The sequence below is a fragment of the Euprymna scolopes genome, chromosome 5 (genome assembly GCF_053919585.1).
Source record: "Euprymna scolopes isolate OS-2025 chromosome 5, ASM5391958v1, whole genome shotgun sequence".
In the NCBI taxonomy this organism is placed as follows: domain Eukaryota; kingdom Metazoa; phylum Mollusca; class Cephalopoda; order Sepiida; family Sepiolidae; genus Euprymna; species Euprymna scolopes.
In genome coordinates, this window is record NC_136486.1 from 37,552,000 (window position 1) to 37,579,065 (window position 27,066).

General features: G+C 34.5%; 1 pseudogene; it reads right to left on the reverse strand.

The window, feature by feature from the left end:
* Window positions 1-10,230: 10,230 nt before the first annotated feature.
* On the reverse strand, window positions 10,231-10,347 carry LOC145277152 (5S ribosomal RNA; annotated as a pseudogene).
* Window positions 10,348-27,066: the final 16,719 nt, after the last annotated feature.

Genomic DNA, 27,066 nt, shown 5'->3' on the forward strand with positions numbered 1-27,066 from the left:
CTCTGTTCCTCTTACTTTCTTTATGCCTTTCTCTGTCCCCCCTCTCTCTCTCTCTCTTTCTCTCTGTCTTTCTCTGTCCCTCTCTGTCTCTTTCTCTGTTCCTCTCTCTGTCCCTCTGTCTCTCTCTCTCTCGGTTTGCCCCTCTCTATCTTTCTCTGTCCCTCTCTTTCTCTCTCTTTCTCTATTCCTCTGTCTCTGTTTCTCTGCCCCTATCTGCCTTTCTCTGTTCTTCTCTCTGTCGCTCTCTCTCTTTCTCTCTTTCTCTCTCTCTCTCTCTCTCTCTCTGTTCCTCTCTGTCTTTCTCTTTCTCTCTCTCTGTCTTTCTCTGTTCTCCTTTCTTTGTTTGTACCTCTCTTTGTCCCCCTCTCTCGCTCTCTTTATCTCTCTCTGTCGCTCTTTGTCTTTTTCTGTCCCTCTCTCTCTCTCTTTCTTTCTCTGTCTCTTTCTCTGTCCCCCTCTTTCTCTCTCTCTTTCTCCCTCTCTCAGTCTTGTCTCTCTGACTGTCTCTATTCTGTCCACCCACTAGCATGCTCATTAAATATACTTTTTTCCACTGTCCATCAACCGTCGCAGCTCCGCATACTTTTAGAATTAGATTATGAAACTTGATAACATACACAAATTGTAAGCGCATTTATTCGTGCCAGATGAATTTTTTTTTCTTTCATTTTTGCAGTTCAGCATTTGAATCCAACTGCGAAAGTTTATTTTTATTTTTCTGTGCTCTAACAGTAAAATAACGTGGGAAATCTGTTTTTCTAATTAAAAAAAATCAGACGGCGGGAATGAGTTACAAAAACGAATGCCATTACCCGTTTTACTCGCCCTTCTTGAAGTTTCGTCACAAATCTCATCCGAGCAGACGATATGAATGTAATGAAATTTCGGATATCCAGCATCAAATTAATTTTTTTTTTTTTAATACTAATACATAACGATTTATCAAGACCAAAAGCCACTCGATGATAAGAGTTACTAACTGATGATTTTAATAGTTTCTTCGATTCCAATACAATTACTAATTCTGTTCTAAATGCCCCATTCTGATACAAATACTGATTCTGGTTTTTTAATCTGTAAATATTTAATCATAGGGTTGTTTTATAACTGTTTTTTTTTTCAGGTTACTTATGCATATATTTGCACAGACGTAAAAATACCCTTGTGTGATTGATCTATTTTTATTTTATCATGAGTATCAGCAATAGAAAATTAAGTTTTCAACAAAAACAAACAAAAAAGCAACCAAAAGAATCGTTTTTGGTATTGGAAACTAGGCATACTTATTCCGATTCCGATACCCAAAAAGTTCCAGTTTTTTTTTAAGTATTGGTAAAGAAATTGTCGCTTGTAATAATGAGTAACATCATAAAAGGCTTTAAATGTAGAGATGTCTCATTGAATCCATTGTAAACCTGCGCTATGAATGGTGGTGACTATGTAGAAAAATAAATTATGGGTCGCAAAAGGTCGCTTATTTTAATGGTAACACTCCCGTCTTCGTAGCATTTCAACTTTTTGGGAATTTACTTTTGGAAGGACCCTTATATATATATAGTCTTTGAAATTTTTAACCTTCAAAACTATACAAAAAAATATTTTTAATCATTCGTTAGAAAACCATCTAGTCAGTAAGTCATTTAATCACCTGCAATCACTGCATCAACTCGCTCTCGAATTTACTATAGTACTAATAATTTATTTTTTAAGGGATCATCAGTTGTTTACCATGAAACACTGTTTCGGGGATTTAAAAACAAACCAGTATATTACATCATGGCTCCCCAGCAATGTTGATCAAACACCACATCCCTTAATCTTAGGAAGAAGACATGTTACAAACATTTGATCCGATTTCCTATTCTTAATTGCAATTACTAACCTTTTCATGCTATAAAAATGAATGTCTTACCTGTGTGATTCATCAATTTCCAAATTAATATATATATATGTGTGTGTGTGTGTGTGTGTGTGTGTGTGTGTGTGTGTGTGTGTGTGTGTGTGTGTGTGTGTGTGTGTGTGTGTATGTGTGTGTGTGTGGAGAGAGAGAAAGAGAAAGAGAGAGAAAGCAAGAATATAGCCTAGTGTGAAGACACAGACTCTACATCAAGCAATAAACAGAATATTCACAATAGACTTTGAAACACCTTCCATGTGTGATGGAGGATAGTGCGAGCTAGCATGAAATAATCATGAGAATCTGTGACACAAATTGTGACTAGGTGATGACACACACACACATATATATATATATATATATATATATATATATATATATATATATATATATATATATACATACATACATATATATATAATTTTCAAATTTGCTACACTTAAAGATCTCCATGAAAGGAATTGAATGGCATTTGTTACACATCTCAAGGTCAAGGGGTTTCTGAGTTATGACGTTGAACTTTTTACAACAATGTGATTTTTTATAAAGAAGTGACCAACTTTTAAAGTTGTTTATGGGCAGACAAAATTCATCCATATATCATTTTAAAGTACTTACATAGATCTGAGATTTTTACCTGAATTATCTCTAGAAACCTTATTTATTTATTTTTTAATTTTGACAAAATATTTGTCTATCTTATGACAGTATATATTCCAAATTTCATGACGGGCATTCCATTAGAACTGTGTTTACAAACGTTTTATAGAGGTGGTCAGAATTCAAAATTACGGCATGTAGTACTTGCTACTTCATATAAAAACATTTTGATATTTTACAATATGGTCAACTTTGGTATCTTTGTAAAGATATTTTAATGCTGGTCAATAAAGACCATGGTCATAACATCAATAAAAAAATTCTGTTGATAAAACTCAATTTTCTTCATTTATTTTTTTAATGCCATACAGATTTTGTTACAGAAAAAAGTGATATAATTAGTGTTTGGACAGTTAGCCGGAATCTGGAAAATCAGAACTTTTTGATGTATCAGAATCAGAAAAATTTCTATTGCTGGTACTCTAAGATAAAATAAGTAATATTTATTTTTAAGCTACCAGCAAAAGTAAAACCTAATAGCATAAAAAAGAATGTTGTGGAGTTATTTTAACTGCGTGAAAAAAATATCAACCATAAAACATGACCATTTGATTTCTGTCTAATCCTTCAGCATTGAAAAATCTGACAAGAAAGTGTTAAAAGGTATTAAAAATACTTTGGTTTTTCAATAAATTAGTGGACTAAGTGAAAGTTTTCTCACTTTTAAGCGAGACATGCTTTGGTGACAAAGTTTCTTTGATTTTTGAAGCCATTGTCTGTTTACCGGTGGAGGCTGCTGCATGTTTACTGGTTGTAAAACAAGTTCTAAATATATAGCAGGAGGATGGGTGAAAATGAAAAGCAATAAAGATGATTAAAAAAATTACTATTATTGAAACCGTTTTGCCAGTTGAGTTTGTCTTGGAACAGATAAGACACGAATACAGACACAAGATTAAAAAAATTTGCCAGTCATTATAAAGATATAAGTTATATTTTCATGTAAATGTAGAATTTAAGTAGATATTTTTACTATATAAAACTACTACTTCTACTTCTACTACTACTACTACTACTACTACTACTTTTATTATTATTATTATTATTATTATTATTATTATTATTATTATTATTATTATTATTATTATTATTATTTAAATAAGCCTTCAACAAAATTATCTCTCCTAAACAAAAGTGGTAGTTTACATTTTTTTATTAATACTGTCAAAAGTTCAAATGATAGATATTTCAAATGTTTTCTTGCAATCTTATAGAACATACAATTCCAGGAGTGACATTACTGTCCTGTAATGTTAGAGTCAATATTATGAAATTATTTTCATCAGATTTTATTTTTATTTTTATTTTTTTCAGACTTATATTTTTGGTCTAAGATTTAATAATTATCCTTTCTTGGATATAATACTTTTTCAAGTGTTCCACCCAAATACATTCAGTCAGTACGAATAGGCTTGAAAATGTATGCTGCAGTCCCTTTAAAATTCATAAGAAGAAAGTAAAAAAAAAGTTTAAGGAAATATCACAGAAATATGCTGATAAGAATAGACGATTTAAATTGATCCCTAGTAAGAAGATTTGAAATGTCGAAAAAATTACATCAGCTGAGTCTTCTGATGATGTTGTTGAAACAACAGATGAAGATAAGCCACAACCAGCTGAAGCCGAATCTTCAGACATTTTTGTGTGGATAGTGAAACTGGATTACAGCTACTGAATGATTCACTTTTAATTATTGGTGAATCGCCAGTAAAGCGACGAATACTGGCAAAACGTACCATTTATGAGAAGAAAAAAGTCGAAAATGTTTACAGGAGCCATATTTGATAGAATTGGTATAATTTCATCAAACATTTCTCATGAGGAATCAACTAGTGCAGAACAACAAAACTTTGAAGGAGAAATTATTACTCAGTTGAAAGAGAAGTTTGCTGCAAGTGAAAAGAGATCATAAAAATTTCAAATTCTGACAGTTCTTCCAAAAAGCTGGAGTCAAAGTAAAATACAAACAGAATTTGGCACTACAATGTACATGGCGAGACAATAAAAAACTTGTGAATGAGGAAGGAATTTTAGCTTTGCCAAATACACGGAAAACTAGATTTTCACAAGATACAATTAATAAAGCCAAGCAGTTTTATAAAAGTAAAGAAGTCAGCAGAGTGATGCCAGAAAAAAAAATGATTACAAGACTGTTTTTTAAAGGATGGGTAACGGATTCAGGAAGAAAAATATCTGGTTTTCTGTAACTTTAAAGATGCATTTGAATTATTCAAATCAAATAACCAAGAGAAAATAAACTTCTCTAAATCCGCTGAGCTTAGACCAAAAGAATTTGTACTAGCAGGTGATGCTGGAACCCATACTGTCTGCATCTGTACAATCCATCAGAATATGAAATTGATCTTATCTTGCTAAACTGACTGAAGGAGAAAGTTATCATTTGACAAATGGATAATTTCGTTTTGTATAGGGAAGAAATTTTTCACAAAAATTCAGTTGATGATTTTGTATACAAACAGTGGTTATCAACTAATAGAACCATTCTACAAACTCTATCACAACATAAAAAGGAATTCATTTAAATGCAGGCCTTCAAACATTGAAGTAGCATAATTTCATTGCCACAATCAAAATTTTGTTCTGATAGATAAGGTTCATTGAAGGTTGGTGAAATCTTAGCAATAGCAGATTTTTCTGAGAATTATTCATTTATTTTGCAAGATGCGGCTCAAGAATTCCACTGCTACTTTGCATCCATTCATCTGCTACTATAGAAATAGAGTTGACATTGAGCATATTAACGTTGTAATAATATTTGATTGTCAAAGCATAACGCAGTAGCTGTTCATTTGTTTCAAAGAAAGTTTATAGAAAAATTAAAAGAAATTCTTGATTCTGATGCCCCAAAAATGATTATTTCTCTGATGGGACTGTTTCACACTATAAAAATTTTAAAACCTTTATAAATCTGTGCAAGCATAAATCTGATTTTCGTATTGATGCAAAGTGGCACTTTTTTTACTACTTCTCGTAGGAAAGGACCATGATGTCAACTAGTGCAGAACATATTGTATTCAAGGTCAACTTTTTCATTTGATCTTGAAAAAAATATCCCCAGATAAAATTGCAGATCTATCCAAGTACTTTATAATGATATATGAGTGAACTCTGTAGGCCCATAAACAACAGAGATATTGTCTTTTTTTAAGTTGGTCACTTCATAAAAATTCAATTTTTTGTAAAAAGGAAAAGGTCATATCACAGGAACCCTTTGACCTTGAGATGTGTAACAGATGCCATTCAATTCCTTTTCGTAGAGATCTGTAAGTGTAACAAATTTGAAAAAAAATCTGTGTCAGACATGGTATTTGAATCCCCCCCCCCTCAAAAAAAAATTTGTTGATTTGACACGGAATGAACCATATGTATGGGGAGATGAAAAAAAAAAAAATTATATGTTCATCAATGTTTCGTCTGTATTTCAAGACTTCATCGGTATGATTGATTTGAAATAAATAAAATACCAGTATATTTAAAATATACTTTCTGTGTTTATCAAAATTTAAAATATTGTTATGGTGTTTTGTTTATGTGTTTTGTTTGTTTGTTTGTTTGTTTTTTTTTTTTCAAATCAATCATCTCGAGGAAATATTGAAATGAAGACGAAACGTTGATGAACATATAATTTTGGTTTGTTCCTTTTTCATTTTTTCATTACGTCGCAATAATATTTATATAATTTTCATCTCTCTCATATATATATATATATATATATATATATATATATATATATATATATATATATAGTCATCCACATACAGTACTGCTTCGCGGTTTCAACGCTAATCAGTGCGGCTAGACAGACAACTCAGTATAATTTCTAAAAATGCAAATGCTCCTTTTCTTGGGTTGTGAATATTAGAGATTGAAAGAACAGACTGCCACTAGTGCAATGCTCTTTGTGTAAGCTTGCGGCGTATGACAATGTTTATCATTGTAATTTCACCTACTTATTTAGTAGTACCTAAAATAGTGTATGGGTTATACGGTGGAGTTTCGATCCCAGCTTGAGGCAGTTGCTGGTTTAGCCATATGAAACGATTTAGATACAGAGAATCAACGAGTTACGTGTCACTTCCATGACTAGATGATATATATATATATATATATATATATATATATATATATATATATATATATATATATATTGTGTGTGTGTGTGTGTGTGTGTGTTTAGATAGCATTTTTTATTCAGGCAGACATTGTTAAAAATAACAGAAAGTGTCCGTGGTTTTTACTTTTCGTGAAATTGTCTTCACATCATCAGGAATGTATGTTAGTCTCGGTAAGGAATTATGGGAAGATTTATTTAAATAGTAGTTGGGGTGCGAGCGAAGTTCGTTGTGACTACTGACAGCGGTGAGGGGCGTTGGTGTGGTAGAGGAAAGTGAAACTTAATATTGAGGTGATACAAGAACCGATCTTGCAATCCATAACTGTATTGATTTTCTATCATGCCATATTAACTAGTCTTGAATTCGGAAAGATTCACCATTCTTCAAAAACATTTCTACAGTAAAAGCACGATGTGTACCAGTCCAAACCATATTGCTTGATAAGAGTTCTAGTTTCATTCTGATAAGAACATTTTATTTCCAGATTCTACTTTTTCTTTTTTTTCTTCTTTTTTTTTTTTTTTTGTCTAGTTCAGCCCAGGTCCCACTGATTCGGATCTTTACTTTATCCTCCGTTGAATTTAACTTTGCAACTATATCATTAGGTAAATTTGTCGACGTTTTTTTAGACAAGTTTCAATTATGGCAAGCGATATTTTGAGAAACGTATTTTTTCTTGGTATAGGGCATTTTTTTACAATTAGACCATCGGAAACATGCCTTTTCACTTTAGCCCGTGGGAGATGGCGGTAGTTCAGTGGTTAACGACACGGACTGACGACTCAGGTGTGCCAAGTTCGAATCCAGTTCGTTCCACAACCTTTCTGGCAACCTTCACGTGGTCCCTCCTATAAATGCCCGATGTCTTTTATAAAGAATTTTGATGAGAAGAATATCGGGAAAACTAATGCCAACTATAGAATCTTCGGATTCATATGACACTAGCCTGGGTGTCCGCCTTGCCCGGGTGTTTGGAAGTGTGTGTTGAGCAAAAAATAAATAAATAAATAAATAAATAATAAAACGTTGTAGTAAGCAGTCAGGCTCGAACCCGTGACGCGAAGACGGAAAAGAAAGTGGAGGTATGTGTAAGGGTGTTGATTGAACAAAAAAAAAAAAAAAGAAGGAAAATTGCAAAAAAAAAGTGGTAGTAAACAGGCAGGCTCGATCCTGTATCGCGAAGGAGAGAAAAGAAAGTGAGAAAAACGTGATGCGTTAGCTGTTGCGCCCCTTGCCAAACCAGAAGTGACGTAGGTTTAAATTAAGGCTTGACAATCGAAAAGAGGCGATGACTTTCGAAAATTACGGCGAAAAAAAAGCGGCCCCTCCTTGTAGAAAAGTACCCAGTTGAGGGTGAAGGAATTAATATTATGGGCCAATTTTTCTTCCAATTCCGATGTCGTGAAAATCCGAAATTTTTTGCGAGACATACAAACATACATACATACATTTAAACAGATAGGTGAGATTTATATTATAGAAGATGATTATAGTAATTTTAGTCTGTTGACGAAGATCTCAGTTTACAGCTTAATTATTCATTAATTTTACTATATTTTCTATATTCCTTCTAGCACACGTCGACTATTTTTATTTCTATTTCTTTTTTAATGAATTTTCCCCAATGGCGTGTAGTTTTTTGTTTATCTAAAACCGCAACTTCATTCTACCTACATTTCAATTTTAATGTTTCCCGTCAATCCCACATTCCCGCCTTTCTGAATATCAAAAAGAAATTCCAGTCTTCACTTTGTTGTATTCTTTGCTTTTCTATTGTGAAACGCCTGCTGTGCATTTTATCATAAATATTGTAAAGACGACGGTTTTCACAAAGGAGAGAGACGGGATTTCCTTTTCATTGCTTAATTTTTCAATCCTCCCATGCTCTCTCTCTCTCTCTCTCTCTCTCTCTCCCTTTCTCTTTCTATCTATCTATCTCACACACATACACACACTATATATATATATATATATATATATATATATATATATATATATATATATATATATATATGGGGGAACCAAAAAGAATAGGAGAAATTCTTTAAAAGAAGATTCATCGGGATAATACAGGGTGCGGCAGAAATATCTCCCACATTTGACATATGATCTTCCCAGTCATCCTCATGCAGTTTCTGAGCAATCATTAATTCTTATGGATGGAACTGCATATCAGTGTGTAGAATTCTTCTGACTGTTCGATCAGACAATCCCAAGGCCAAAGCATTTCTGCGGGCTGAACGTGTAGGAGTTAGTAACAGAACGTCTCACAGCTCGAAGGTGGCTTTCCTTTAAGTGTCGAACCTGTAACTTTGAAATTTGCAACCTATAACTGTATTGAATTCGGAAAGGTCTGCATTGCATTTACAGATTCACCATTCTTCAAAAACATTTCTACAGTAAAAGCACGATGTGTACCAATGCAAACCATATTGCTTGATGGAGATACCTGAAAAAAATGGCAAGTTATTAGCGTTTTTTTTTTACACAGTGATCACCACTTATCAAGGCCCGGAAGCCACTCAGGGATAAGGGTTATTGCAAGTACATTACGTTAGTGAGGAGATTTGCTAAAGTCCTTACTTAAGGGGGCGGTTCATTAGGAATTTGTTAACATTGAACTTGAAGACATCCAAGTTGTAGTCCGGAGGGAAGCAGGCAGACGGAACAGAGTTCCACAGGCGTGCAGTTCTAAGAAAGAAGCTCCGTTCATGGAATCCGCGTTTCGGTTTAGGCACAGATATAGAGTGGGGGAAATTTTTCACAGTGGATTCAGCTAGACGGGTGTTTTTCGTGAAAGATTGGCGAGGGGGGACCAGAGATTGGAGTTCAGACGAGCATCTGCCATGGAAATAGCGATAAAACAAGGACAGCTAAATGAAACCATCATTAGCACTTGCCTAAGTTCATCAGCAACATATACTTGGAAGTTTAAAATGTGGGAGATATTTCTGCAGCGCCCTGTACAAAGCTCAACAATTGGGGTGGAGCTTATGTACAGAAGTAAAAATGGGAAAAATAATATAAAGATATATACTAATGCGCATAAATTTAATCGTTCATTCAATAGTGAGATTATATCAATTATGGGCATGGGATATATATGCTCTTTATACCCAGGTATTTCGAAGCCTAATGCTTCTCACCAGAAGAGGACAAAAGGTGTTAGAAATGTGACGTCTATCGATAATTACATTAGGAAGGAAATAATGGGATGTCAAAGGAAGAGAGTTAACGATTAAATTTATATGCATTAATATATGTCTTTATATTGTCATTTTTTCCTTTTTCCTTTTATATATATATATATATATATATATATATATATATATATATATATATATATATATATATATATAAGGCTTCCTTCAGTCTTGACAGACTATGGATACCCACAGTAAGGGTGCCTGCGCGGGAAATGTTTGTGGCAAGAGTTTCGCAATCTCCAACCACACCTCTCCTGAGTCGACATTGTTGAATACCAGTGGCAAGTGGAGGTTCAGGACGACTGGAAACAATGCTGAGATGAGCGGAAAGCACATACAGCGCCTAGAATTCCCAAATGGTCACCCATCTGGTACTAGCCAGGCTCAACGTTGCTTAAATTCGGTGATCTGATGAGAACCGGTGTGTCAACGTGATTATGCCATATATATATATATATATATATATATATATATATATATACATATATATATATATATATATATAAGGGAAAGTGTTTGCCAGTGTGTCTGTCTGTCTGTCTGTCTGTTCATTTCCCTATGAAATCACTGTGTCAATTTTCAGTCTACAGACTAGAGATTTGACATAAGGGGTATTTAGATTTGGGGAGATCTTTTTAATCGGGTTTCGACCAGAAATTTGGGTGTCAAGGGGTCAAAGTTCAACGATTTGATCTTTGAAATCTCTTCCAAACTCGTCCGCCAATTTTGGGTCTAAACACTTAAAGTGTTAGATGTAGGTTACCTGGACATGAGTCAAACTTATATATATATATATATATATATATATATATATATATATATATATATATAAATATATATATATATATATATATCACTGTCGTATATTTTCGTATCATACGTTTCTATACTTAACGGCCTCCATTCTCTTATACTCATTCTTTTATCTTTCTCTTCACTCATACAAGAGGCGTTCCAAAAGTAATGCCTCCCTTTTTTATTCTGCCCGAATGAATCAAAAGGGGATTGAAAATTGAATTGTCATGATGACTGAACTGATTCATTCATGACCTGAAAGTTTCATCTCTCTGTTGTAGATATTAACGGTGTGAGATTCTAAGAAAGCAACTCCTGTCATGGCCGGAATAAAAAAAAAAATAGAAGGCATGAATTTTAGAACGACCCTCGTAAGATGAGGTTCAATAGCGAGTAGAGTAATATTAGAAAAGAAGTCTTTTCATCTCTTATATCTCGGTAATTAATGAAAAGAAAGCCTTCGGGTTTCTTTCGACTATAGCGGAACACTTTATAGATTTGCTTATTCTAGCATGCAATATCAACTTTGAACTCAAACGGGATTTAATAATAATGATTTAATAATGGCAACTTAAAGGTTTATAAATTGATTAATTTGTTTCTTTCATCTGTTCTACGATTAGATGATAAAAATATACCATGATACACTTTTAGAAGTTTGTACAACTTGTATTCACATATAATATGGGAAAAACATAAGGTTTTAAATCTAGTGAGTTTGCCGGTCAACCCACTCATTATATATGAAAGATCAAAACTTATAAGCATGGGTACAAAGATGTATACAGACATAGAAACGTATACACACACACACACACACACATATATATACATATATATATATATATATATAGTCATCCACATACAGTACTGTTTCGCTGCTTCACAGCTCATCAGTGCGGTTAGACAAGCAACTACCTCAAGCCAGGATCGAAACCCGATCGCCCAAGCGACAGTCGAAGCTTCTAATCGTTTTGCTATACGGCTGCTGCTATGCATGTGAATTAACAATCTTTTGACATTGTCCAAATGCCTAAACTCAATTTGTTTACACAAAGAGCATCGCTTCATATCCTAATGGTAATTTGTATATCACTTCCCAAATACTCAACCTAAGATAGGGAGCATTAATATATATATATATATGTATATATATATATATATATATATATATATATATATATATATATATATATATATATATATATATATATTATATATATATATATGCTTTTACGGTCATTATATATGTTTTAAAATCTAGGAAATCATATCTACGTAATACATTTTGTCTTTGGTAAATATTGTGGCTTGGTAAATAATGCTTTTGGTAAGGCATTTATTTTGTAGCTGACTAGGTGTTTGTTCATAGGGTTTGGGCCATTGCTATTTCTATTATTGTTCTATTATTGTTCTCTGTATTGCTATTTTATTGTTCCTATATTGCTCACCATTTCTAGGCCAATAATCGAGCGAAAAATAATACGACAGGTTAGATCATATAGAAATTGAGACTAGCCGACATGGATGCTAAGATTAAATGCTACTAAGACAACACTTCTTTTCTTTTAACAATTAAAAAGAAATCTTTCCGATCATCGATTGTAATGGTTGATACAATCCTTCCCAAGAGTGTAAGGTTCAAGCTCTCAGGCAACGTGAATTAAACTAAGTGCATAGAAGATACTGCTAAGTTCGCTGCAAAGAAGGTAAGTTCTTTTACTGGGCCAGAAAACAACTCATGCTTGCCAGTGTTCAGAAAACTACCGTTCATCCGTATTTGAAGTATCGTTATCACATCTAGGCTGCTGCACAATTCAATAACCTCTCTCTCTCTCTCTCTCTCTTTCTCTCTCTCTCTCTTTCTCTGTCCATATATATATATATATATATATATATATATATATATATATATATATATATATATATTGGAAAGGGTGGAAAATTGTTTTTAACCTAATAGGTTGTGCATTGTCTGCAAAGCGCTAGTCCCTGTCAGATCGCTGCAGTGTTGTATCACTGTGCTTGTTTTACAAGTATTTTCACAGAATTTGCTCCGTTGAACCACTAAACCACGATGTACTACTAAAATAAAAAATATCCCTAACGCACTCGACTAGCAACAACATCACACCCTTCACTGTACAGATCCCTAGATGCCGAGAGATTTTCTCCCCTAATAGATTTCTCCTTAGATCCCCTTACCTTTAGAATTATCTTTTTTCTCCCTGTTTCCTCGATCGTACGAGCATACAGAAATTTTAAATGTAATGTGAATAAACATCTTGTTCCTTGCGTTTCAATGGCAATATGCTGCGTTTGGGGCGATTAAAAAGTAACAAAAAATAAAAGAAGCAGCTGAAGTAAGATATTGCGTCATTTTATAAGAAGATCGTGTTAAAGCCGCGTTTGAGATAAAGAAAATTCAAATCATTATAAAATGTTCCAGCTTTTTTTTTACGGCAAAGTGATATCATTACGCAGGCGTGTTTCACTGACTGACTTTTAGTGACATTCATTAGAGAGACAAATCTAGATCTTATCTTTGAATATACAGTTATTATTAAGTCAATTTCTAGAACTTGAACTTTACAAGTAACATATAAGTAAACGTATAATCAGGACGGACTTTGAAGTTGGCGATTATGATCTAATTATTTTTTAATCTATGAGCGTCAGACTTGAAATTTTATGTATCCGACCAATTGGTGTTTGGATGCGTGTGGTTGGCGTGAGAAGAAAATAATCTTGACCCAACTTATTGCCGTAATAATAGCGCCTGTTTCTGCTGGACGTGTAGAAGCCGGGTGTGTGAAAGAGACCGGAATCAGATTTTTGCGAATTCATCACGTGTGAGCAGCACGCTTTTCCATTTATAAAAAAGGAATGCTATAAGAGGTTTAATGCGTTTGAGTACCCGAAGGGCTAAAAACATTAAATAATAGATATTAACATTGAAAACCGTTATGTTGGAGAAAATATCATTATATGTTTTGAGAACATTGTCTCCGAAATCAGTAATGAAAACGATGCTTTTTAGAGAAAAGTATACTACATAACGAACTTCCAGTAGCTAGCACATTCTTCTTAATAACAATTTGTAAAAAGACGGTGTTGGAGAAAAGTATACCACATAAATAATTTCCATTGTATAACATATTGTTCCCGAGGTCAATACTGGAAACCGTGTGTTGGAGAAAAGCATAGCACATAAGAAATTTACAGTGATTAACACGTTATCCATGGGTTCAGTATGACAATATGACAACAATACTCCATACATGGGGGAATGGTGGCCTTATACAGGTACAGGATACTTTCGGGCGTTAGTAGCTTTCTAGCACGGTAGAGAGAACCTACCTTTTTTCGCAGCGGTTCTGGCGATGCTCTCAATGTAATTGCTCCAACTCGTGTTTCCTGTGAACGTTAAGCCGAGGAGTTTAAAAGATGTACTTTCAGATAAAGAATCACTGGCCATTGCTATTGGTGGTAGAGAAGGTTTTTTGTGGTTATTGAAGGAAACAAGTTTAGTCTTGGTAGCATTGAATGTGACCATCCATTTTTGTCCCCATTCCACTACAGATTGGAGGTAATCCTCTAGTGTTTCTGCCATTTCTTTAGATATGTGTTCATTTGTTTTCCTGTCGTGTCTGTTATAGAGCGTGGTGCCATCAGCATATATACCCATCTTACAGACAATTTTGTCAGGGAGGTAATTTATTAATATTAGGAATAATAGAGGTCCAAGGATATACCACTGTGGCACTCCCGCATTTATATCATATTGTTTAGATATACGACCATCGAAGACAACCTGGATTCTTCTCTTATCTAAGAAGGATTTAATTATGTTAAGTATTCTTCCAGTGATACCGTATGATCTGATTTTCCTGAGAAGACCTTCATGCCATACCCTGCCAAAAGCCTTAGATATATCTAGAGCTACCGCTCTACCTTCTCCTGTTTTGTCAAGTGAATGGTATATACCCTCAGAGATTACAGTTAGGGTGTCTGCTGTGGAACGGGCTTGCCTAAATCCATATTGTTGGTCGGTCAGAAGTTTAGCATCTGTAAGGTGTTGGACTAGAGCTTGGTTTATTATGGACTCAAATATTTTGGCAAAAAGTGGGAGGAGGCTAATGGGGCGATAATTTACTGGGTCAGTCCTTCCGCCAGAATTCTTGAAAACTGCTACCACAGAAGCAGTTTTCCAGCATGCAAGAAAGCAAGATTCATTAAGGCATCTGTCGTAAAATTTGGAGAGAACTGAAGCGACTTCAGTGGAGCACTTTTTAATAGCACAGCCGGGATGAGATCAGGTCCACATGCTTTTGAAGTGTCAAGATTTTTTATGATAGCATGCACCTGAGAAGGGGTGATTTTCAGAGCGTTTAGTGTGGCGTCTGCATGCAAAGGAAAGTCAGGAAGGGGGTGATTAGCAGGGTCCAGTGTGGAGTTTGAGGCAAACCGACTGGCAAGCATGTTAGCCTTCTCGGTTGCTGAACAAACATTCTCATGGTTGTTGGATAGTGGGGAAATTGTTGATTGCCCATTATTTACTACACTGTTGTAGATTTTCCAGGAGTCACGGGTTCTTAATTTCTGTGCTTCGATGCGTTTTTTTTTTTTTGTTGTTGTTTTGTTTTGTTTTTTTGTTTGTTTGTTTGTTTGTTTTTGTGGTTTCAGCAAATTCTCTCTTAGCTGTCGCTATTTCTTTCTTAAAGTTATTTCTGGATTCTATATACTTCTGTTTGCTTGAACTGGACTTATGTCAATTAAATCTGCGGTACGCATGGTGCCTTCGCGCGATGACAGCTGCACAAGTAGAAGTAAATCATTGGGGAGAGTGGGGCTTGCTATAAAATTTCCGCGTGGGGACCTGTGCTTCAATTGCTGTTTTGAACCATTCAGTGGTTTCATTTGCGCACTGTTCAGCAGGAAGTGAAAAGATATTTCGCCATGAGGCGTCTCTGATGAGATCCCTGATGGCTTTCCAGTCAGCCTTTTTATAATATCTCGTTGTTTTGAGCAATGGCCTTTCCGTTTTGGCTCTAGAGTTTAGGGTGATTTCAACTATTATCACTACATGATCAGCATTCCCAAGTGGGCTGTGGGCATTCATAACAAAATCATCGGAAACTGTGGTCAGAAACAGATCTGAAAGTGATGCGTATTGTTCTCGCTGGTTAGGGAAACGGGTTGGAAACGTAACTATCTGTGATAGGGAATGAGATATAGAGAAGCTATCCGTTGTGCTACCAGCTGCGTCTGTGTAAGTAGAAAATCCAAGCCAGTTGTTGTGGTGAACATTGAAGTTACCAAATATATGCCCTTGTGCGCTATTGTCGATGGAAAGTGCTGTGTCTATGCTGTCAGAGACTTTGTTTATTAGGGTACAGTCCTGGGTCGAGGGAGAGCGGTAGAGAAAATAAAAGTAACTAATGTTATGTTGCATGTTAAGTCTAAAGCACAGAAAGGCTTGATCGCCCGATTCTAATTTTGTTTCTCTAGTCAAAGCGAGGGTGTTTCAAATATAGACTCCAAGCCCGTGCATATGTCTGCCATAGTCTTTACGGCAGAGTGGGAGATATCCGGACATATTAAAGTAGTTAGAGGGGATGCTAAGTGCTAAGATATCCGGGGTGTTTGTTAGGAGAAATGCTTCAACATCATTTAAATTAGCTCTAAGCCCACGGATGTTCGTTGAGGGTGCCTGTACTGTATTGTACTCCATATCTTTATTTTTGCTGGGCATATGGCATTCTACCTGATGCCAAATAGTCTCTCATTACTTTAGTTACTCCAACCGAAAGATCTTATTAAGATCCTAATGATCCCTTCAAGTGTAATTGTTTGTATTTCTCTTGCACTTGATTCACCGGGTATATTCGCCAAGTAGTTTTTTTTAATTCTTTTTCATTATCTTGGTTGTTCCTATAATAACTGGAATACGTATGTGTGTGCGTTGATCGACTGAATACTTCAAAAAACAATCAAATTGATTGTAAATTTCAAATTACAATTTAAATTTCTTTTCTCTCAAAATAAGCTCTACTCTCTATTGTGTGTATTGAGCTTTTTTATTTAGCTGGGATTAAATTATCTATATATAAATACTGGTATTTATATTATATTGAAGTTTACCATTGCTTATATAAGGTAAACATTGCATCTTCTTTGATTTCATTATATATATATGTGTGTGTGTGTGTGTGTGTGTGTGTGTGTGTGTGTGTGTGTGTGTGTGTGTGTGTGTGGAGGTAGCGGCTGAGCAGAAGGAGTCAAATGTGGCTTAGTAGCTGAGTTCAAATCTCCTGGCCGGTAGGAATTGTCATCCTATCCTACACTAATGATTGCGTAAGCATAAAAGACTAGTATACGTAAGCAGAAAAGAATAATTATTATTTAATCATATATATATATATATATATATATATATATATATTGAACACTATCATAGAGTAGTGGATACTGTGTACATGTGTAAATTGATATCTCACGTCGTTTATCGATATAATATTTTAGTTGTTCCTTCCTTAGTTATTCCGTACGTTACGGTTTGAAAAGGGTCAAATAAAATTTTATAGCCGAACTGCTTCAAAAAGGTCAACTTCAAAAATTTGTCTTTAAAAAGGCCAATCTGGCAACTTTGGACAAGAATATTGATGTAGCCTCGTTTCCGAATATCAGTATAATAATGTACGATCATTTTTCTAATGGTGTGAGAAAGGAACTCATAGCAATTTCGACGTTCAGCGTTTCTTCAGCGAAGAGAGAATTAAAAAGTAACATTCGAAAGAAATAGTCTAAAAATAAAAGAATATTGTCTAATTGCTGAACTAAATAAGCAAATTGAAGATTGTCTCTTACAATGTCATTTTATTATTTGTATTGAACTATGTAGCACAATATTACTTTCTGAGTATGGACACTACCTTTATAGAAATGTTGATAAACTTATATTTGGTTTCTGTCCAAAATACTATTTTTTGCGCTATCTAGAACAATATTAGCTTCATCAAAACATATTTGCTGACTAAATATCTTTCTTATTCCGCGGAATTTCCACAGGTCTCGCTAGTCATATAATATTTTTGTGAGGCTGATATTTAAATGTTAACAATTGATAACAGCTAAAAATGTGCACTTGAATCGTCGAGTTCACTGTCCGCTTCTGCTTAAAGAAAACTGTCACCATCTTAACAGCTGTTACATACTTAGTTCGTCGCTAACTGATGAAACAAACATAACACAGTTTTATAAAAATAAAGGTTTCGCTTTATTCGACGGATTTAAAATCACACGAAGTAAAGTTTTTTTTGGAGGGGGGGTTGTTGTATATATATTATTAAAAGATTCATCACCAAACGTCTTCAAATCAAGGCCTGGTAAGGAGTACAATGAGCCAGGTGACGTCACAGACCGGATACATTTATTTGTAAATCCTGCTGACGCTGTAATTTCAATCCTTCTTCTGGCTTGAACGCTTTCATTACTTATTTTCAAGAATGCGATCGACTAATGTGTTATGGATGCTCTCCCCTTATGTATTACTCATTTGAAGCAACCTAATCTGACACAATTAAATTGGATTATTTGGATTATTCAGACTACTGTTCCATCATCAGTATTATTATCATAACGTTTCGACGTGATGTAACCTCCACCCACTTCTCTTGGTGTATCTTGTCGAACTGAAAAAGCTGCACAGAATTTCAAATCCTTTATTAAATCCACGAGAGGTAGCATGCTCTAGTCCCTTCTGTGATAATCAGGTACAAGTCTTAAATAATTTTTAATTGTATTCTTTCAATACGGCATAATCACATTGGCACACCGGTTCCCGCTGAATCACCGAAGGTAAGCAACTTTGAGCCTGGTCAGTACTAAAATTGGTGACCATTTTTAGAACTCCAGGTGCTGTATATGCTCTCCGCTTATCTCGGCATGTTTCCAGTCGTCCTGGATCTTCATAATTACACGCAGCTACCTTTACAGAGGGTATCCATTGTCTTTCGAGGCTTCCACGTAAACGGATGTCGACAACTCTCTGCAAGAGTTGCAAAATCTTAACGCTGTTATCTCCCTAACGAGATATACAAACGACTGGGGACCGCTTCTGAGTGTCATACATCCATGAAACTTCCGACTTCGAAAGAAACTAGTTAAACCCGCCGAGTGTTAGTGCCGCAGTTCCATTTTTTTTTTCGTTCAATTATATCCTTAGTATTACCCGCACTGAGAATTGAACCTTTAACCTCCGGAAAAGTGTCATTTAGATTTGGATGTTGATACGTACGCTATCACTTGCCATACGCAATTGAAATGTGTGCAGTTTCAGTTGTAAAGGAGACCAAGATAAAATATAGGAAATAACTCCAACTTGCTTTTTCTTTGTAACAAGAACATTAATTTCCTCGTTGTTACGGCCGTGACGTCACTCACGTGATCTGGAACATTCTCTACGCCTCTCGCGAGATTTGGAACGTTATCTCGTTCCGTGCTTTTTCTCTTTTTTATAGTCTTTTTTTTACCGGTGACGTCATTTCGGATGAATTTGCGTACCTGCATCCGCGTTTTGTTACAGAGAGTGGTGATTAATCTGATGTCGTTTAAGTAAACGATTCCGACTTTACCAATTATAAAATGAATGGCTCCGAAATCAAATCATATCTCCAACAAAAACAATAAATCTTTGATAAATGCATTTCAAAAAGTGACGTTCGTTTCCTCCATTTGAAGACTATGTTACTGAAAATTATTTTCTACGCTAAGAAGACTGGTAATGTACGTATTATTTTAAAGAGAATTAAATTTTTACACTTTTAAATAATTTGTAAAGGAGGGGAGACACATTGGTATTATTTATATACAGAATATTTAGCTGACAAAGACATTTATTTTTACGGAAGAAGTAAAGGTCATTTCTTTTTTAATTTAACTCTTACCAACAGCAAATTATACAGATTGATGCAAAATTCACTGTGGCTAGTTATTAATAAAATAAAGAAGAAAAATAACAAATATTTCTGCATTATGAAATGATAAGTTTCATATTCTTTTTCTGAATTTTGGAGTTGAGGATTGATAATTCGTTTTATTTGGATTTTTCGTACTACTGTTCTCATCTTGAGTGTTATTTTTACAACTTTTCGGTCGATGTAATCTTCGACCTTCTTCAAGTGTATCTGGTCGAACTCGAGAATTTTTCTGTCGAACTCGGGAATCTGTACGATATTTCAAATGGAACACGTTATTTAATCCAAGAGCGTGGTGTAGTGGGTAAAGTACAAGCGCTATGTGAAACTAACCTACACTACCCAATCCCCTATAATCGCTTTAACATGACTGGATACTTCTCACTGTTCTGTAAGGACTCAGACAGACATTTGAACGAACTGGAAATCTGCATTCGTAACTTCCTCCCCTAATCTAGAATCAGGTGATCAAACCATTATATGATTTAGACTAACGCTGGAATACTGAGTTACTTACATTTCCTCTACCGTTCTTTCTCAACCTAAAACTGTACCCTGATCAGCCTATGCATATAACAACAGCAGAGATAACAACATTTAAGAGTTATTACACACACATTTTTAAAAGGAATTAACGATTTCCCAGAATATGTCTGTCTAAATCCTGGTCACCGCATCAAAATAATAATATGTTATATATAAGAGATAGTGATTGTTTTCAACTTTCGTTTATCAGGGGTTACTCTGTTTTCTGGATACTTTTATGATAGTTCGGATACTCTCGTGTATGTTAGAAACTATAGAAGACACAAATTATGCCATTTACTTAACCAATAATGTTTTTAACTATCAGTTACTCCTGGAATCTCTTCCTGCATCACACGGTATGATCATATTGACACACGTTTTCGAACGATCACCGAAGTTAACTCACGCTGAGTTTTTCCAGTACCAGATGGGTGACTATTTGGTCATATGCATATATCCAGGTAAGCGGGTACATACTATACCTCAGGAAGATGAATGCCCCTACCTCACACGATTCCAGGTTACCCTTGGGCAATGTGTAGCACATGTTAGTATCTCTCTGATAACCTGGAAGGTTTCCAATACAGATAGTATATGGAATTCCTCAGTTTTACTTAAGGTGATATACCTAAGAAAAGAGGCATTCTATTAAAAAGCCAAACTGGATAAAGGGGCCCCGTTAACCCCGTATAGTAATCTTCTAGTGATTATCTTACAAGCAAAGCACCTGCCTTCAATTAGTGATGAGCCAGCACGAAAGTAGTGAGGCTCAGAAAACTGTCATGAGAATGCTCATGTCAGTGCGCAATCTGATCTAACAAGAAATAGTGAAACGTTATTATCATCAGATAAACCATGTGACATCTAAGCGCCTAACCCATATTTACATAATGTCAATCTTTGCTCAAATCTACGCCGCAACTAAAATCCAACTAAAATAGTTCCTATGTCAAATTAACCACCCACTTACGGAATTTAAGCTGACCCGCGAAACTAATAAATCATGCATTTAACTTCATATTACACACAAGTAATATTCAACATTCCTTCTCAACAATTTAGCAAATTCGTAGATTAATAAACGAGTTTTAATTTAATGAGTTTTTCCTATTTGTTCCATTTTTTTTCTGTGTTAAGCTATGCACCTAGAAGCAATCTTGTTTCCTGAAGATATTAGTACACACAGATACGTTTTTCCCCCGTTGTGTGTATGAATATCATTTTTTTTTTTCTTATCATTTTGTTCAAGCCAGAGATGGGGCATCCTACCGGATGCCAAACATTCACCCGCTATTTTATATATGCCAGCCGAGAGATCTTTTTAAGATTCTAACCGTCCCTTTAAATGCAATTGTTTGAATCTCCTTTGCACTTGGTTCATCGGATATATTTGTCAGGTAGTTTTTTAAGATTAGTTTTCATGTCCGGTTGCTCCTGTAATTACTGGAATGATAGAAATCTTCCTAGGATTCCAGTTTCTTTTCATGTCGTACATAACATCCTGGTATTTTGTAATCTTTTCCATCTCAGCTCTGTTTAACCCACCATCATTAGGGATACAAACTTCTACTTGCGCGCGCGCGCGCGTGTGTGTGTGTGTGTGTGTGTGTGTGTCTGTGTGTGTGTGTGTGTGTGTGTGTGTGTGTGTGTGTGTGTGTGTGTACTATGTTGAGGTTTTAAGGAAGTTCAGGAATAAATTCCGTCGAAAAAGGCCAGTACTCTTCAAATCTGGTCAGTGGCATTTGCACCACAACAATGCACCAGTTCACAACCTCATTTTTGTCACAGATCATTTGGGCAAGAATAGTATCAAGACAGTTTCTCACTTTCCATATAGTCCAGAGCTTGTTCCGTGTGACTTTTGGTTATTCTCTAAACTCAAGGAAAACCTTAGAGGCTTTCGTTATGAGACAATTGAGGAGATGAAAGTGGTTGTGACGAGAGTCATTGACATACTCACACATGGGGCCTTCCATAATTGGTTGGAACAGTACAACAAGTGCATTGCAACCAGAGGATATTATTTCAAAGGGGACTAGAATGTCATGTGTACTATTAATAAAAGTGCCCATACAAAAAACGCCTGAAAACTTATTGAAGGCACTTGCATATTGGCACCCTTTCGAGAAAAATAAAATTTACAATTGAAACCAAAGTCCACGAGATGTCATATATATATATATATATATATATATATATATATATATATATATATATATATATATATATATATATATTTATATATATATATTTATATATATATATATATATATATATATATATATATATATATATATATATATATATAAAGGCTGCTCCGGATTGGGGGGAAAATTTCGCACAGATGTACTTTATGTGCCTGGCAGTGTTCTTAGATAAGTTTTGTATCGGAATGTATTCGATAGGTATCGATAATCCATAATTTAAAAATATCAAGGAAAGAATGGACTGGCGATTTTGACTAAAGTTAACTTATTCAGCTTACAAGTACATTTAAGAAAACTTTATTACCGCACATACAGAAAGGCTCTACTTATAAAATCAACAGTGTGTGTGTGTTCAAGAGGAAAAATTAAAATCTCGTCAATATACTTCAGTATTCAGTGTTTGTGAGTAATCTAAATTTGAAAGTTTCAGATTCTAGGATTTCAGAGAACATGGAGGATAATATTTTACTAAGAGGGTTACCCATAAAGTGTCCTAAATTTTGCTTGTAAACATTATTGCTAACTTGAAAATAGGCCATATAAGTAATAAATCTGATTATTTATATTCAAGTATTTGTGAGGAAACAGTAAATTAACTTTGATTTTCATGTGTATACTGAGTAAATGTGATTGTTTCTGAACGGGTATATAAATATATTATGTATAAGTTGTGTATAGTTTTGTTTTGTACATTAATGTATTTAAAAAAGTTTTTAGTAATTCTTAAGAGTATTTTGTGTGCGAGGTGCTAAAAGTGTCGATAGTTATGGCTCGCATTATCCTGTGCGTGGCGCTACCGATAAGGCGCATAGGGATGTCCCGGTTTGAGATTTTTCTGATAGACAAATAATGTGATCATATTGTAGTAGAATTCAATACATGGTGTCTATTTTGAATCGTTATTTATAATATTTTAGAAAAATGCATTGTAACTTTCAATGATTTTTTAATAGTTTTTTTTTTAGTCTGTGTTGGTATAGGTATTTTCGTCTGCTAGTGGTACAGATATTTTCTATAATATTTACTTTTCTCCATAACTACTATTCAACCACTTTTATCTGGTGTTGATATAACGCTATTGTTAATAAAATATAACAGAATATAAAGGTCATTGTGTAAGATTTCTTTAAAGCAACTGAACAATTTTCACGTCACCAAATAATAATATAGTATATATTTGATGAGGGGTTTGTTATTGCCCGCTTTTTGTAGATTAAACTGTTTTCGTCATACTCAAATAATGAATAACGACATATTGTTTACTTAACTAGTTGATATAAACCTCTTTGAGTGTTATTTGCTACGTATTGCTAAGTAATGTTCATTAAATGGATGATGGATGAAACACGTTGAATTGTGAAGCAAGGGTTGAACAATCCCTAACCACTTTTCTCTTGAGTCGGCACTGCTTGATTTCAATAGCAAGAAGAACGACTGGAAGCAATATCGAGATAAGCGCAGAGCAGATAAAGCACCTGGTATTCTCAAATAGGAAATAGTACTAACCAAGGTCAGCGATGCTTAACTTAAATGAGCTAACGGAGTTGAGCCGTAAAATTAATCCAATACATTAGGATCACTTGAACATATTTCCTTAAAGTTGTTTCCATTTCAATCAAAAGGAAGCAGAGGAAACCCCTATTTACTTGCCCTTAATTAGGGAAATGTTAGACACAGTATTAGTTCTTTGTGGGAAATATCCAACCCATCAAAAAGGAGGACCTTGAATCGAGCAAACATTTGAAAGTACCATAAGTCAAGAAAGATTTTATCCTCTGACTGAGGACCAAACAGATACTACACTTCGATCCTAGACAAATATCACTTGGTTGAAAACTTAATAATTATATAAGTTTACTCAAGTTTAAATTAATGTATTTAAGTAAATGTATATCCAAGTTATAACATTGCCTAATATATTTTAGTAAAAGTGCATTGAACACGGTGGTCACTGTGTAAGAAATTAAATCCTGGCATATAAGGTAGATCGTTTCAATAGTACCACTACCTTTTTGTAGCTCTTGAACTTGAATCAAAAAGAGAAAAATAAGAGGCTTAACTTTTGGTACGGTCCTTATACGACAAAGTGCGCTCCGAACTCCGATGCGTAGCCATCATTCATCGCTGACAAAACTGCATTGAGAATGTTGGTGACTATGTAGAAAAAATACTGGAACACAAAATGTCGTTCGTTTTAATGGAACCAATGTTGTTTTTGTAACTCTTCAACTTTTTGAGTTAAAAAAAGAAAATGGGGGCTTTACTTTTGAAACGATGTTCGTATTACAAATCGCGCTCCGGACGCTCATGCACAGCCATCGTTCATCGCTTGCAAAGTGCATTAATAATGGTGGTTACTATGTAGAAAAATAAATTCTGGGGCACAAAAGCTCGCTTGTTTTAAGGGTACAACGCCCGTCTTCATAGCTCTCTAACTGTTTTTGTGCTAAAAAAAATAATAGGAGGCTTTACTTTGTAACGACTCTCTTACAAAGATCCAAGCGTTTTCTTAAGCGCTCACACACTTCTACCTTCATCAAGGTTTCCGAATAACGCAAATATTATTCTTGTTCGTTGGTTCTCACAATGTTACAGAAAATGTCCAGACATATTTTTTTAATTCTTTATTTTGATTGGCTAATTAATACAATAGATTTACCATTTAAGAATTCTCTAACAGAAGTCATGAATTTCTATTATTTTACATGACTGTCACAACATTGTAATCTTATTATTTCAAATCTAAATAATCACAAACCTGTAGGACATCCAGTGAAACTTCCGGGTAAAGCATCTTTTAATCAGGTGGTTGGAAACATTTTTATGTACATTCATGAAAAGCGGCTCTCCAAATTTTAGATCTGTTTTATACCAGTACAAAAATAATTACGAGGGCGTCACCATTTATCAAGGCCCGAAGGCTACTTAAGTACAAGGGTTAATGAATGTATTGTGCTCACCGGGACAGCAGCGTAGTAATAGTGTTGGAAATTGAGTATAATTTGATTATTAAAGGGGACGGTTCAATAAGAACTTGTTTACATTGAACTTGAAGACGACCATATTGTAGTTACATGAAAAGCAGGTCAGCGGAACATTTATTGAATTAATTTTATTACATTGTATTTATTTCAGTGTTTTTGCATTTATTTGTACATCGTCATTAAACATAAACATAAAATATTGTAACAATGGGAATAATTACATACTAAATTAATATTTAGTTTAAATTTATAGATTCCATCCAAATATAGCATGGAAGTCACTCATTTTCATATTTTCTCTATTTCTATCTTTGGAATTAGAAACCATTTAAAGATACACATCATGGAATTGAAAAATAAAATTATATTTAAATACATAGGTACGAAGAGTGAAAGTTTTAGCCGGGGTAAAAATTCACACAATTAAGGAACAAATAACTGATTTTCGGATGAGTAATAAACACACTAGGTAGAAGGGAATATGTGGTGTTTTTACTAGTGTTGGGACGATTAATTGGAATCGGAATCGGGAATAGGAAAACTCGGAACATTTTGCGGTATCAGAATCGGTATCGGAATCGAGAAAATTTGAGGCTATTTTCCGATGCCAAAATCGATTCCTTTAATTATATATTTTATTTTGCTTTTATAAAACGTCTTCCATTGCTTGTGGTAATAATAAAATAATAAATATTTATTGACTTAAATTCTTCCAGTGAGACTAAAATCTCTTGATCACGCCCTCACAAGTGTGTTTTTACGCTTGAGAAAATGCACGCACATGTGAGATATGCTTTTTACAGTAATCGAGACAAAATAACAACTTCATAGTAAAATATTTAGAGATTTATAAAGAATCGAAATTAGAATTGGTAATTGTATCGGACTCGGGAATTTCGTACGGAATCAGTAATTGTATCGGAATCGGGAAAAATATTGGAATAGTCCCATCACTAGTTTTTACAGAGTTAATATAAACTGTGACTTATCCTGTAACTATGATATTTTAGACAAATTTAGGTGGGAATCCTTTGTCTTACGCACAAACACATACACACACACACACGTATATATATATATATATATATATATATATATATATATATATATATATATATATATATATATATATATTATAAAGCTCCCCTCTTCGGTAGAGCACTCTCGTAAATTATCTTACTCGCTACTTAATTTAGCTGAAATAATGCGAAGCTCGCAATTTGTTTACAAACAAAACGTTTGAGCCCTCTACGAGTAGCGAACGGATGTTTATTTAAATACGCATTCGGACAGTTTAATTTCGGCCACCGATTCCGTAGTCAGGGGGTAGGACTGCCGACTGTCATCACGACGGTTCTAGGTTCGATCCTCGGCTTGGGAGAGGTGTTAGTCTAGCGGCACTGATGAGTTGTGAAACAACGAAACAGGTCTGTATGTCGATGACTAAAATATATTTTATATATATATATATATATATATTAAATTAATTTATACAAAAATTGGCTTCGTATGTGCATACATGCATACATGTTCCTGTAATTTCCCGTTTCAGAGAAATCACGACATCAGGCCAATGATATCGCTGGAAAAATGCGCTCAAGATACAAAACTTTTTATACCAAATATTCATTCCAGGATGACTAGCAGAATTAGAGAGGGGAAAAGTTAAATAGGT